Raw genomic sequence first — 12929 nt, 5'->3', positions numbered from 1 at the left:
TTAAATGTTATTTAAGCCATTTCACTCTTACCAGTGAGTGTCTCTCACTCATTATATAATGGTTCTTGGGACTTGGGTTGAGAGGCTTTCCTATATTAAGTGCTTGTTTAGCTGAGTATGGTGGCGCACGCCTGTGTCCCCAAGAGGCTGTAAAGGGAGGACTGGAGTCTGAGGCTAGCTACAAGTGAAGATGTCATTATGTGAAAAGTAATCAAAAGCCAACCAAAGTGCTGCAGGTATAGTTGAAGTTGCAGAGTATCTGCCTAACAACTGTGAGATCCTGATTTCATGCCTCAGTTCTGACAAAAGAAAAAAATCTTGTTCTTAGTATCTGCATCTTGGTCTAGAGGATTGTAAAGATGATTTATGCACAATTAGTTTATTTAAATGAGGAGGCTCTGCTGAGATACAGAACCATCCCCCTATAAAATAGCTTTGTTAGTTATTGTTCCATAGAGCGAACCAAAATACCTGACAGGAACCACTGATGGGAAGGGTGATTGATTCTGCTCCCGAGTTCAGAGAGGTTCTGTCCATTGTGCGTGGCTCCACTTGCATGAACAGGACGTCATGATGGCGGGGGCACATGGTGGAGATTCTCCCCTCAGGGCAGGCAGGAGCCCAAGGAGGAAGAGGCCAGGCCTCAGGTATAACCTTCAGAGATGTGTCCCCTTGGCCCACTTCCTTCAGCTAGATTTAGCTCCCAAGGTGTCCATCAGAATAGCGACACCAGCTAGACATTAAGCATTCAACACACGAGCCACTGGGGCGGCATTTCATGTTCAAACCATTAACAGTAGCTTCTTTCTGCACAAAGAATAATAGTTCTTGTTTCTGATATGAACTTGGGTTTAGACTTTTTTGGGGGGAGGGGGTTAGACTTTTTTTTTTTTTTTTTGGTCGTCATGGGGCCTGCACTCCACCTGGGCGCTGTCCCTCAGCTCTTTAGCTCAAGGCTGGCATACTACCACTTGAGCCACAGCGCCACTTCCAGCTTTTTCTGCTTATGTGGTGCTGAGGAATCAAACGCAGGGCCTCAAGCATGCAAGGCAAGCGCTCTACCACTGACCCACCTTCCCAGCCTGAGTTTAGACTTCTAAATAGAAGACAGTACTTACACCCAATGATCAGCATAGATTACCATTGTGTTTTACTCACAACGTTGAGATGCTGGAATGGGATATGAATGTGTGCTAGCATAGTTTATAGACAACATGACTTCTACTCTGTGGCACTCAGTAAATGTTTTAGAACCAACACGAAAGCCTGAGACTCTTGGCTGTATTTCTTTCTTTTTTTTTTTTTTGGTCAGTCCTGGGGCTTGAACTCAGGGTCTGGGTGCTGTTCCTGAACTTTTTCACTCAAGGCTAGTGCTTTACCACTTTGAGCCACAAAACCATAGTGGTTAATTGGAGATGAGTCTCGTGGAGTTTGCTGCACAGGCTTTGAACTGTGATTCTCAGATCTCAGACTCCTGACAAGCTTAGATGATAGGCTTGAGCCACTGGTGCCTGGCTCTTGGCTCCATTTCTTGTCATGGTTATTAACAAAACTTGGGAGACGCTGTGGGAGCTGCTTTGAGAACCTGTTGAGGGTCAGCTTGTTATGCCTAATGCTGGTGGATTCTGTTGGGTTGCTGGCTTTTCCGCTGGGCTGAGAACTACAAGGGAAAGACTTGAGGAGGAGGGAGTGCGAGGCGAAGCACTGGGCACAAACTGACTTCTATGGAGGTCGAAGCCCAGAAAGCTGATCGTGTGTTCTAGAGGTGTGCTTCCAAGTAGATACATGTATGACTTCCTTAATGTAGGAGGTGTGGTGGGGGGGTGGAAAAGAAGGGAAGAAATGAAGGTTGGAAAATACTGGCACCATTGTGGATAGGAAAGACAAATATTTATGTTTCTCTTATCGGAAGCTACCTTTAATCTATAGTTAAACTTGCTGGGTAGGTTAAAAGAAAAACAGCCCTGGAGTAAATTTGATCTGTGTTTAATCAGCAAACAGTAAATGGGTAAAATCATTTTTTTGCTTGGTTAGATTTAACAAGGTAATAATGGAATTCTTTAAAAATATTTTTATTGATTTTTTAAAATTACGCCAAAGGTGATGCACAGAGGGGTTATGGTTGCATAAGTCTGGTAATAAATACATTTCTTCTTGGACAATGCCGCCCCTTCCTTTGCTCTCTTTCAGTCCCCCCCACCCCCATCCCTACCCACAAGTTGTAGAGTTCATTTCCAACAGAGTATCTAGTGAATACTACTGCTGCATTTGCTCACCCCTTGTCCCTCCATTTCTCTGCTCCCCCTTACCCTCCGAACGACAGAAAAACGAACAAACAAGATGAAAAGAAAAGAAACAATACCAAATTAGAAAACCCTTGTTTTCATTTCCTGGAGCTCATTTCAATAAATGTTATTATATATGATCAGTAGCACATAAGCATTGCGCCTTTGTGTTCCTTCCCTAAGACTATCAGCCATTGGTCTCACTGTGTATGAATGTCTAGATATTTATTTATTACTTTATTGTTGTTTTAGCGGTGATATACAGCAGGGTTACCTTTATATATGTCAGGTAATAAGTACATTTCCTTCCTTTTGCATAGTCTCATCTGCTCCCTCGTTCTTTCCCATTCCCTCCCTCTCATCTCCGCCCACAAGCTGCATAGTTCACGTTCATCGATGTCCAGTGCAGCCAGTGAGCTCCCTGCTGCACTTTCCTCCCATTTCCCACTGATTCTGTGTCCTCCCCGCCTTCCCTCAGATGTGCCTGTAAGGTGTGCTTGTATATAAGGTAAAGAATACAGAGTAATCGGAAAAAGAAAAAATGAATTAAGAAAAAGGTTTCCATATCTTTGAAGTCTGTTTCAGTATGTATATTACTTTATATACATCTGAAGAGGTGCCTGGGTTTTACAACTTGGTGATTTTCTCCTAAGACTATCCTCTTTTAGTCTCACTGTACTGAGTGTCTAGAATCCTGTGTAATTTGTCATGTCCCATTGTATTTAAAAGCTAACTTCTGCATATCATGGAGTACATACTGTTTGTCTCTCTGATCTTGGCCTACCTCACTTAATATGATTTGTTCCAGTTTCATCCATTTTTCTGCAAATGACATTATTTTATCCTTTCTAATGGCTCTGTTAAAATTTCACTACATAAAGGTACCACATTTTTCGGTTCCATTCATCTATGTGGGGCATCTGGGTTGTTTCTATATCTTAGCTATTGTGAATAGGGCAGCAATGAGCATGTATGTGCAGGTGTCCTTGTCATGCTCAGGGTAGATGCCTATGAGTAGTATGGCTGGGTCATAGGGAAGGTCTGTGTTAGTTCTTTGAGGAACCTCCAGACTGCTTTCCAGAGTGGTTGTATTATTTACATTCCTACCAGCAAGAATTGAAGTGCTTTTTCCTGTTGAAACAGGTAGAGCAGAGCTTCTTAAACTTTACTATGGTACAGCGTGACATTTTGAATTTTTCAATCCTTCACAGACTGGAACTTTAGCAAACAGAACAAAACTATTGCACTGGGATTGGAGGGCTATAAATATTTCTGTTTTGCAGACTGGTACTGAAGATTTCATGACATGACACTGGTCTACAGACTGTACTTTAGTAGCACTGAAAGAGTTTCAGACAAGCATCAACAGATTCTGGTGTTTGTATTTAGTTTAAATTTGGATGACTGAGAGTTGTTTTGCCATGTGGGGAGGGTAGTGGCTATGGGGTTTTTTCTTGTTTGTGTTTTGCTATTATTGGTGCTATTAAGGCCACTGTATGGGGTTGTGCACCTATGGTACACTGCTGCCTGAGAGGAAAGGCTGTCTTGTTTCCACCAATAAGGCTCAATATACTGGCTAATTCCTGCACAGTAAGGGCTTCCTTTCTGATTTGCATGAGGCCTGTTTAGCAGGAAGTATTGTGATGTGACTGGGCTCCAGAGGGTACTGTGCAAAGGTGCAAGTTTGGAAAAGGATGGTTCTCTTCTGAGATGTCTGTGGGTTCCTCAGGTCCCTAATGAAATGAGTAGGAACTGCAATTTGATCTCACACTTCTTTTTGCTTCAGGAAAACCACCATCACATTTTATTTCCTTGAAGCCTGTGTGGGAGTAGATGTAGATCTTCGTGTGGCTAGAACAGCGTTCATTTAAAAGCTGAGGAATTTCAAATTGAAAGTCAACACAGGAGAGCCAAGCCCAGCGTTGTTCCCTAATGGGGCAAAGAAGGTATTTCCCCTGGAACATTCTTTGTATTGATTGATGACTCAAACAGAGCATGTTTTTAGGTATAGTCCGGGGAAAAGATGTTTCCTGACATTAATTGTACTCTGGCCTATTCACTCAGTTGGTGTAGCTGCAAGTGGTCAAATCAAGTGTTGTGAATATTACATTCTCATGAGATTAAAATGAACGAGGGCCAATAAAGTCACTCGAACAGCTTCTTCAGCAAATACAGCTCATGACAGAATGCCAGTTAGTGGGTCACAGATTCGTAAGGGTGGACAGAGCTGCATGTCTAGAACAAATGTGTCCCACCGCAGTGGACGAGGCTGATCGTGGCCTGCCATTGTCCGGGTGGGGCTCTGCTGAGTCAACACCCAAGTCCTAGGTTAGAGATGTAATGTCTGGTCAGGCACGTGTGGCAAACAGGAAGACAAGGCCAAGGTCATGGGCAGCCTGTGCCAGCAAAACCATGGAGGAAACAGGAAACCATTCAGATGGTTGTCAAAAGTAGAGGCACAGTTGGACAGACCAGAGCACACACCTGAAATCGGGAAAACTAGAGGCCCCAAACACTTGTCACCAAGATAGGAAAAATCAGTTTTAGTGACAAGTGGAAAAGGAGGGATTCTTGAATGGCAGGCAGCATTGAATGGTCTCTTCACCACCTGACTGAATGAGCCTAGTCATACCCATCATTCCTTTGTTTCCTCTAATAGTCTGGACACTCAGAGGAGCAGCCGCTTCTGTGGGCTGTGCACGCTTCGGGGATGGTTGCTGAAGAAGAGGCCTGGGTTGCATGTATACAGTAAGAGCATGGAATACGCTCACAAATTCTAATTCTGTATGCACTTTTCTTGAGAATCATCACAGAGATCCATGAGTTTAAGCTTTTCTGATTAGTAGGAAGTATTGCCTCGCCTTGCTAAGTTTGCTAGAAATGCAAGACATATGGGTTTCTCAGGTCCTTTAGGTTCCGCTCAAGCTCTGTGGGTTGTGAGGGCAGATAGCTGCTTCAGAGGACTGGTCAGGCAGAAGTACAGGACTCCCAGGAAACTGCCTACGTCTTATAAAGTCAAGAATTAAGGCTGTCAGCCTCATCTCTCAATCTGAAAGGTGTTTCAAGATTATTTTGTCCCTATCTGTTTTTTTTCTCTCTCTCTTCTTTCTTTACTTTTTCTTTTAGGCTTGAGACCAGGACTCTAACTCGGTACCTGTTGCTTTTGCTTATTGGCCACAGCTCTACCAACTGAGCCATGCCTCCAAAACCTCTCTCTCTCTCTCTTCATGTCCGTGCTTTTGTGTCTTTCCTGTAACTGCTGTTTCTCCTCCCTGCCAGGTGAGGCTGCTGCTATAGCTGAACTAAAATCTTCCTTCACATGATCTAATTCCTGCAAAGCTGAATCTGAACGTCTCAGCTGAGTGTTGCTCCTGAATCATGTGTGTGTTTCTGCTCAATCATCTGGGGCCAGGGCTGGAAAAGTGGCCCTTGAGTGCAAATGTGACGTTCTGGGAAGCAGGGATGAATGGGATGTACCTTCAACCTGATCTAGATAGACACATCGAGCCTTTCACAGCTCAAGTGTGCACGTGAGTGACAATGCTGATGGCAGAAGAATCTGGTTTGGATCAGATGTAATGAAACAATGCAGTCATCCAGTTCCTTTGACAGAAGCAGTTACAGTGACCAGTGGTACAAAAGCCTTAGTGTGGGGGTCGCACACATTGCTCAGTGGTCAGGGGAGAAGATGGGGACAACTAGCTGCCCAGGGCAATCCCTTTATGGGCATCTTTGTGTTGCTAAATTAAAGTAGAAAAGATACTAATGTGCTTTTAAAAGATTCAGGTAAAAGCTCTATGAGCTGTGCCGAAATCTTTTGATGGAAAATGACCTCCAAACTTTGACTCATTTTCAGCTCCACTTTTAGCCAACAGCTGTTTTAGCTGTTGCAAAGTGCTGTTTTCAAGTACTTCAAGTACTGGCACCAGCACTTGAACTTTATGCTGCAAACACTGGATATGCCACCCTTGGCTTCCTCTGGGTTCCGTGATGATTTCCTTAGTTTGTTGTTTTTCCCTTTGTACCCGAATAGTATGTTCTTACTGGAAGTAAAATGTTGGCTTATTTTTAAGCATCATCACGAAGGTCTAAAACTTCATGTACGGAATTCCCAACAGCTCACTCACAGGCTACTTTTGTTTCCTGTAACGAGAAACCCCAGGCTCATGTCTACTGTGACTTGCAAGGGGTATTGTAGTTGTTAAGGAACATCCTGGGGCCTGGGAACAGGCAAGTGCCACAACCTAAAAAAGGTAAATCTGCTGAGTGTTCTTGTTGGATAGAATTACCTCTGTAATTTTCTAGAAAGTAAAAACAGTGGAAAATGTTTGAAAGACTCGATAGTGTATAATAGAAAAGATAGTTTAGGATTGTAAATAGATACTCCCACAAAGGTACTTCTGCTCCAGTTTGTGCCAGAAACATTAAATGTATTTACATTTCAAAACATAACCATGTGGCCAGGAACTGGCAGCTCACACCTGTAATTCTAGCTATTTAGAAGGTTGCGATCTGAGGATTGTAGTTTGAAGCCAGCAGGGGCAAGAAAGTCTGTGAGACTCCTATCTCCAGTTAGCTACCAAAAAGCTGGACGTGGAGTTGTGCCTCAAGTGGAAGAACACCAGCCTTGAGAGAAAGCTTAGGGATAGCACACAGGCCCTGAGTTCAAGCACCTGTGTGTATGCACGCACGCACATATGCGGAGTGACTGTCATTGCCAATCTGCATTGTAAGTAATGTTAAGGAAAGTTCTTTAGGCAAAAGGAAAATAAATAGATGGAAACTCAGATCTTCCCAAAGCAATGAGGAACATAGGAAGTGGTAGATATGGAGAGAAATATGGAATTAGTTTTTTTTTTAATTTAAAATTTTAAAATTATCTTTAAGTAGTTGTACAAAGAAGTTCCCATTCTAGGGCTGGGAAGGTGGCTCAGTGGTAGAGCGCTTGCATGCATGAGGTCCTGGGTTCGATTCCTCAGCACCACATAAGCAAAAAGAAAAAAAAGCTGGAAGTGGCGCTGTGGCTCAAGTGGTAGAGCACTAGCCTTGAGCTGAAGAGTTGAGGGACAGTGCCCAGGCCCAGAGTTCAGGCTCCACGACCGGACCCCCCCCCCAAAAAAAGAAGTTCCCATTCTACAAAACAATAGATGAATACAAAGTGTGTGATAACATTGTCACTCATTGCTCCTAACCCATCCCTCCTCACACTTTTCTTCTTTTTGGAATTACTTTTTAAAATAAGGGACAGGTCTTGCTATGTTGACTAGGGCTAACAAATAGTATTCCTGCATTAGCCTCCTGAGTAGCTGGGATTACAGGTGTGAACCACTGAGCCTGGCTATAGACACGAAAGTATTTTACTCTTCATTTAAAAACATTTAAGAAGTAATTGATTAAAGTAAATGAGGTTTATTACTTATGTAAAAATAAACTACATGATGACAGCAAAAGGGATGAAGAAGAAAATGGAAGTATACTATTAAAAGGTTATTTTATATAACATTCAAATATTAAATTATATTTGATAAGGATGTTATATGTTATAAATATTAGCACAGTCACTAGTAACTAAAATATAAAGTAAGAGCTAACAAAACAGCAGTAAATTAGAGAAAAATGAAGAGATGGGATTAATAGAGAGCAAACAGCAAGATGATAGATTTAATCCAATCTCCAAATACTATTAAATACAAAAAATACAAATCTTTCCTGGACTTCAGTGGCACATCTGTAATCCTAGCTACACAGGAGGCTGAGATCTGAGGATCATAGTTTGAAGCCACTCTGGGCAGGAAAGTCTGAGACTCTTATCACTAATAAACTACCAACAAGAAAAAAAGTCAGAAGTAGAGCTGTGACTTAAGTGATAAAGCACTAACCTTGAGCACAAAAGCTCAAGGATAGCACCCAGCCCCTGAGTTCAAGCCCCAGGTCTGACAGACACAGACACACAGACTGGTGTGTGTATATAAATCTTCCAAAGAAAAGCAATAAAGCTGATCCAGCTGACTAAAGAGAACTTTCTGTGTATTGTAATGTAGCAAAAGCAACAGGCAAAACTGATTTATACAGTGGTTCAGTTTTGTTTAGGAAGCAACACCTAAACCATCATAAAATTGTGTGTGTGTGTGTGGTCAGATCTCTGTGGCTTCCCCATCACACATTAACCAACCCTGGATTGAAAATATGTAGAAAAATTCCTGTATAGACTTCTTGCCATTATTTCTCTAGATAATGTATAATAGTAGCTATTTATTTAGCACTGACAGTGTACTGGTTGTTATAAATGATCTACAGATGATTTTTAAAGCACACAAGAAGATTTTCATAGCTTATGTGAAGAAGAGCTTGGAAATAATAGCCCAATAATACCAAGGGATGATATGTGTGTGTACATGCAGGTGTGTGAACACATGCATGAAAAAAATGTATGCATTCATGTTATAGTTTGAAAATGTAGAAAGGTTACAAGAATAAATAATGGCCATTTGGACTGTTTATGAGTTGTAGGAGGGAAAAGGAAGAGAAATAAAAGGAGACAATAAGATGGACACAAAATATTAACAAGTGTTGAATATAATAAATCTATGACAACATTGTTGCCAAAAATGAGTTTGGAAGATGGACTAATTCTTGGTAGCATCATGAACAAGTTGAAACACTGAATTGACTTAGGTTGGAATTGTGGCTAGTTCTTATTCTTAAATTCTCTAAATTTAAGAATAATTTTAAAAAATCATTAAAACTTCAACGTAATTTTTGGAATAAAGTGTTAAAACTAAAATATGAAGTGGAAGATACAGAAAATTATGTCCCCAGCTCCTTTATGTAGTGTTTCATAGTGTTCTTTCTATTTCTGATTTTGTGGCAGGAGACAAAAGGCCCTGCTTAATAGTTTTCCCAATATAGGCTGGGAAGGTGGCTCAGTGGTAGAGCGCTTGCCTTGCATGCATGAGGCCCTGGGTTCGATTCCTCAGCACCACATAAGCAAAAAGAAAAAAGCCAGAAGTGGCACCGTGGCTCAAGTGGTAGAGCACCAGCCTTGAGCTGAAGAGCTGAGGGACAGCGCCCAGGTCCAGAGTTCAGGCCCCTCGACCAGAACCCCCCCCCCAAAAAAAATAGTTTTCCCAATACAGTATTCCAGACCTGTTAAAATTGCTCTGCCTTTTAGTTGGTATTATAATACACAACACTGGATATTGTTGTAAGTGATCATTAAACATGCCAAGTGCTTCCACTCACAGAAATGAATCAGTTAGGGTTCTTTTGTTGCAGGCAGATGTAATTGACTTTGGTTGACTGAGAAGAAAATAAATCATTGGAAAAATTAGAAAACATTAGTCTTGGAATCCACAAGGCTCCATAGGAGAGGAAGCAGAACTGCATCACAGGAAGCATCTGGTTAGGTTGCTTGCATGCGTGAATTCTGCTCTTCTGATACATACGCCATCAATTCATAAGTGAAAGTTCTGGAACTACTAGGAACTACTGGGAGATGCTCAGGACCCCTTAGAGACTCAGTGGTAGGAAGGCTGTGAAGTTTAAGGACAGTTCCCCCAAGATTCTATACACTCAGAGGAGAAAAGAAAAAAAAACACCTCAATGTTCCTAGGAAGGGTTGATGGACAACAGGAGCACCAAACATGTCTTTCTTGGTACTGGGAAACAGAAGTTCTGAGAGACATGCACAGTGAGTGATATACTGGGGTTCAAGAGCCAGCTGCATTCTTACGTAAAATTGTAGCAGGTAAGGCTTGCAGATAGGTATATGTGTTTCTGGGAATTGAATTTATCCTAAGTCCAGTGTAACAGATATATTATGGTTTGTCTTTAACTGGAAGGAAGTGGCAAACTGTAGTTTGTTTTGATGGCTAATTGATAGATCCCTTTAGGTACTAGATGAATTTTTAAATAAAATTTAAATATTATTTTGTCTCATTTAGCATTTCTATCATACATAGAACTATTTCCTGTTGAATTCTGAAAACTAATAAGTATATGAATAAAATTAGGGACAAAGTAAATATAGTAGTTGTTGTTAAGTGATGTGAGAGTGGTAAGTCATGTTCACCCTCAGAGAAGAGTACTTCCAGGTGGGCAAGTTGGGAAAAATGGTTAGTAAGGGAAAGAAGCAGACTCCTGGGATTCACAGCCAGCAGAAAAGCTCTCTCTCAGAGTCAGAGCTGAAGAAAGTGATATGGGGGCTGGGAAGGTGGCTCAGTGGTAGAGCGCTTACCTTACATGCATGAGGCCCTGGATTCAATTCCTCAGCACCACATAAACAGAAAAGGCCGGAAGTGGTGCTGTGGCTCAAGTGGTAGAGCTAGCCTTGAGCTGAAGAGCTGAGGGATAGCGCCCAGGCCCAGAGTTCAAGACCCACAACAGACAAAAAAGAAAGTGATATATTAGTCGCTGAGAGAATGTAAGGATTACAGAATCATGCAAGTAGAAAACATTTGCTTTAGACACGTGAACTCCAGATGCATCTCCCATGTTCTTAAATTGTTAGCAACTTCTATTGTATCTATTAAGAACATTGCACTTCCTTTCCTCTGCGAGAAAAGTGCTTCTATCACTCCATAATAATGAACCAGGACACCCACAGTAATGCATGCCAAAGGACAGGAGACAGTGGATAATGGAACACACTCCTTGCACTGTTAATTGTTTTTCTTCCCCCCTCCCTGAGGAAGTGATATCTGGTTTTATGGATTTGGCACAAGTAAGCCTCTCATGTTAATTATTTTGATATAAAAAGGAGCAAGACTGGAACATGACAAAGCTGAGTCAAAAACTAAGAATAGTGTAATCAAAAGCATTCAGTTAGATCTTTGTGGGTTGGGTCATCTTGTCCACCACCTTCATTCCTGTCACATAGATAAGAACCCAAAGATCTGAGATGCCATCTCAATCGATACTGTTTTGCTGCTCTAACGTTTCTTTGACTTTTCTCTACAATTCTCATTTTGGAGTAGTAAGCCTACAGAATTCTTGTACAACAGTGTTATATGATGGTAGAATGAATAACCAGCTTGCAGGTGAATTGTTATGACAGAAGTGATCACACAAAATTAGGGAACTTGTATCTGCAATTTTGTGCTGACCAAATTGATCTAAATTTCAGAAGGTAAAGGACTAGCCTATTCCACCTGAAATATCTCCTTATCCTCAGGAATTAGCCTATTTTCCAGGGTAGATCCAGGGTTATTAGGTCTTGGGAGCTTTGAAGCATGCTTGAGAATTCTGTTTTTGTTTTATTGGATGAATCTCTGGACTTTGGTGTCGTGGTATAGTCTGTATTTCCAGAATGAAAAAAAAAATGCTTGGGGATGCAATTGGATGAGTTGCTGAAGAATCTGGCAATAAAATATCTGTCATAGATATGGTCTTAATTCGTCATGTATGTACAATGACAGGTTTGGATAGGGAATGGAGCTAATAGAAGCAAGAGACCTAAGTGGATATCCAGCATATAACCAATCTGTGTTGTTGAAGGTCTGTAGCAGATCTTTTGTTTCTTAGTGATATGCTCACAGAATACACATAGAAAGTCAGTCATGGTGGCCAGGGCATATTTTAGTGCTAAAAATAAAAGTGTAATGGAAATGTCACTTTTAGAAAAGGCTGGTTACCTTCTCACAGGCTGTCTTCAAAAGGATGGCCGTTGCAAGGCCTTGTCCATGGTGCTGAACTCTATGTGCTGTGAATGTTAGCTGACGGCCTTCAAGTTATTAAGTGTGTTGCTTTCTGGACTTCTATCACCACTGATAAGACTATGACTAAATATATTATTTATTATATACTGTTTCCTTTTTAAGTATTTGAAGGACTTTTAAAATAATAGCTTTATTAGGTAGTTTGTATACCATTTAATTCACCTTTGAAAAATAGATGTAACTCAGGTCTAGGAGTGTCTTGAGTGGTAAAATGCCAGCCTAGTGAGTGTGAAGCCTGGATGTCCAACTCCAGTACAATCATCCAAAATAACAAGTATACAGGGCAGAAGATTTTAGTGTTTGCATGAAGTGTGGAACTTCCACCACTATCTAATTTCAGAACGTATTTGTTATCACCAAAATATTTCTATTAGCAGTCACTCCCTATTCTCCATTCCACCCACTCTCAGCCTCTGACAACCATTAAATACATTCTAGCTCTACAGATTTGTGTATTCTGACATTTTATATAATGGCATCATTCGATATGCAGCATGGCTTTTTGATGACTGCCTTTCACATAGCATGTTTGTGGTACTGGCATTGAACCCAAGGCCCTGCATATACCAGTCAAGTGTTCTACAACTGAATGACAGCCCAGCCTCACATACCATGTTAAAGTATTGCCTATGCATTAGGATGCATCAGTAATTTATTATTGACAAATGATAATTATATTATAACACATTATATGTATATATATTTTTCCTCCTTGGTTAATGGACATTTAAGTGGTTTTCACTGATTGGTTGTTATGAATGATGCCTCCATGAAAGTATGTGCATCATTTTTGTTTGGGTCTGTTTTGATGTCCTTGGGTGTCTACTTAGGAGTGGAATCTCTTTAATAGCTTGAGGACCTGCCAAATACTTTTACAAGCAGCTGCACTATTTTACATTCCTACCAGCAAGGAATATGGGTTGCAATT

This window comes from Dipodomys spectabilis, unplaced genomic scaffold (genome assembly GCF_019054845.1).
Source record: "Dipodomys spectabilis isolate Male_0828 unplaced genomic scaffold, ASM1905484v1 ptg000179l, whole genome shotgun sequence".
NCBI classification, from domain to species: Eukaryota; Metazoa; Chordata; class Mammalia; order Rodentia; family Heteromyidae; genus Dipodomys; species Dipodomys spectabilis.
The sequence above is the reverse complement of the archived record's forward strand: the minus strand, read 5'-3'. Positions refer to the sequence as shown.